The sequence below is a fragment of the Hylobates moloch genome, unplaced genomic scaffold (assembly GCF_009828535.3).
Source record: "Hylobates moloch isolate HMO894 unplaced genomic scaffold, HMol_V3 SCAFFOLD_2677, whole genome shotgun sequence".
Taxonomy (NCBI): Eukaryota; Metazoa; Chordata; class Mammalia; order Primates; family Hylobatidae; genus Hylobates; species Hylobates moloch.
Window position 1 is genome coordinate 1 of NW_026654952.1, and position 2823 is coordinate 2823.

Below are 2823 nucleotides of genomic sequence, written 5' to 3' on the forward strand. Positions count from 1 at the left end.
ACCCCCCAACAAACCCGGCGCGTGGCACGCCGGGAGAGAACCCGGATGAGGGGGCTAGTGTAGTGCGCGAAGCACGACGGGAACGGCGAAACCCGGATAAAGGGATCGCGGCACCGGTTCGAGAACCCTCGGCGGCGGTGGCGGCGGCGGCGGCGGCGCGCGGGTCACGCCGGGAGGAGAACCCGGATGTAAAGTCCAAGATGAAGGCAGTGCGGTGAGTTTGTCTTAGCCTTCTATCCAAGTCCAGCAAGTTTATTGCTACGCTTGTTCCGGCCTTCTGCTTCAAAGGAAACAGAACCAAAACAAGCACCTCTTCGCTCCGCCCCCTCGCAGGTTCTTGCACTACCGGGTGGGGCCCCCGGGCGCTGCGCACGCGCGCCAGGGCACAGCCCCGCCCCTTGCTCGGAAGTACGTGGGCAAAATCGCCGCCGCCGCCACAACAATTGCAAACACCAACCAATTGAGCAGCTGCGTGGGTCCTCGACGACGCCCACGGGCCAATCACAGGCGAGTGCTCGCCCTCCGGTGCCCTCCGTCTCAAATTTCAAAGTCGACACCCTGGTTCCCAGCCTTTCTCCCCGTCGGTCCCGTCTTGCTCTTCACTTTTCTCCCCAAGCTCTGACTCGCAGGCGTCGGTACTGCGGACGGACAGCGTGGCCTGTCCCACGTACGACAGGAAAAACACCTCCCCTCCAGGCTTCCAACTTGAACGCTGTCAGCCGGAATGACTGGAAAACATCAACACTCCCGGAGCATAGCATCCCCCTGTAGCGTCACTTCCGGTCCCACCCACCTACAAATACCCTTCCGGGGGAGGCGGACACCGCTTCACCCCGGCAACAGCCTGAGTTCTGCGGTGATTGGTTAGGATACGCCGTCATTCGCGTCATACCGACCAACCTTGGGACAGACAGGCACCGTGGGGACAGTGGTTGTTTGGGAAACAGACACGCCTTCTCTGGCACCACAGCACTCTCGGCCTCGCGTTGACCTCCTCGCCCCTATGGCTAGTGCGCAGGCGCGGCCCAGCCTTTTTTTTTTTTTTTTTTTTTCTAATTGAGACAGGGGTCTCTGTCGCCCAGGTTGGAATGCAGTGGCGCGATCATAGCTCATTGCAAACTCCAACTCCCAGGTTCAAGCGATCCTCCCGCCTCAGCCTCCCGAATAGCTGGGACCACAGGCGCGCACCACTACGCCCGGCTAATTTTTTTTTTTTTTCACTTTTTTTTAGGGACAAAGTCTCACTATGTTGCCCAGGCTTATCTCCAGCTCCTGAGCTCAAGTGATCCTCCCGCCTCGGCTTCCCAGAGTGCTGGGATTACGGGCGTGAGTCACCGCGCCTGGCCAAGCCCAGCCTTTTTCTAAAACTGAGTTTGCTTGGGTCGATCGAGGTTTATGAAAGCTCTGTCACCAGTCAGCGTCTCGAAATGGGATTGGCAGAATCCCTGCTACTGAGTAGCTGGAGAGCTACACGCTAATCCTAGCTCTGCCCTTCCTGTCTGAGTGATCTTTGTCAGTCATTTAAAACCCACCCCGTCCTCAATTTTTGTTGTTGTTGTTTACTTTTTTATAGAACGCTTCACGTATTTGCGTGTCATCCTTTTGCATAGTGCCATGCTAATCTCTGTATCGTTCTAATTTTAGTATATGTGGTGCGAAGTGAGCACCCATCCTCAATTTCCATTCTATAAATTGGCAATGATAATTCCAATCCGAGAATCAGAGATTAATGCTTGTGAAGGGCCTGGTGTTGTGCCCAGCACATAGGAAGTGTTCAATAAAGTAGTCTGCATGGTGGTGCAGTGGAAGGCTTTGGAGCCAGAAAGACCTCAGTTACAGGCACAGATGGACCATTACCAACTGTATGACCTTGAGCAAGACATTGTGTCGCTTTTGAGATTACCCATGTGTAAAACAGGAATGATAATGCCTGCCCAGACTACCTCAGGGAATGGCTATGGGGTTCAGATGAGCTGATGAACCAAGAAGGTATTTGGAGTTCACTTCCAGTCTTAGGAGACAAACCATACAACAGGTTGACTGAAAGAGACCATGGGAAAGCTGTTTTGAGTATAGCCTTTCCTCCCTTCAGATACTAACCCTAGTTGAAATTCTTCCCTGAAAGGTGTAAGTAATAAATGGGCTCTAAGTAGTGTTTTCTGCTCATGAGACTTAATGGGAGGGGACCTTCACGTTTACTGGGCCTGTTGTGTTCAGGGCTCTGTGCCAAATGCCTATGCACATTATCACATTGAATCTTCTCATGATCATCTCACTCCAGCCCCATATATTTCACTCACTACACATCTAAAACTGAACTCATTATAGCAATCATGGCTACCCTTCACCAAGTACTTACTATGTACCTAGCACTGAGTGCTAACAGCTTTGATGTTCCTTTTACCAGGGAATAGTACTCCCATCCAGCCGTTGTCCAAGCCAGAAACTGGGAGTCAACCTTGACTGCTCCCTCTTCCTCAACTCCCACATGCCTGTCAATCCCAAGTCCTGCCAATTCTGCCTCCCAAATCTCTAGACTCTCCAATTCTACTGCCACTACTCTGGTCCAAGCCACTGTCCCCTACCACCTGGACTATTATAAAAGCCTCCTCCCTAATTTTCTTCCTTCCAGGACTGTTTCTCTATATCCACTCTCCACAGCCAGAATTATCATTCTGAAAACACAAACTTCATCATGACTTTTCTGTTTAAAAGTCTTTAGAGGTCCCCACTATCTTTAGGATGAAGTTCAAAATTCACGTCATAGCTTCAAAGCTTTTTGTTATCTAGCCTACCTCTCCATCCTTCCTCTCCTCACAGCCT

At 51.6% G+C, this 2823-nt stretch overlaps 1 non-coding gene across 1 annotated transcript; it reads right to left on the reverse strand.

Moving 5' to 3' along the window:
• Window positions 1-1563: 1563 nt before the first annotated feature.
• LOC116465026 (U6 spliceosomal RNA) lies at window positions 1564-1667 on the reverse strand. Its single transcript, XR_004247082.1, has one exon. It is a non-coding gene; the product is annotated as a U6 spliceosomal RNA (small nuclear RNA).
• Between the last annotated feature and the right edge of the window lie 1156 nt (window positions 1668-2823).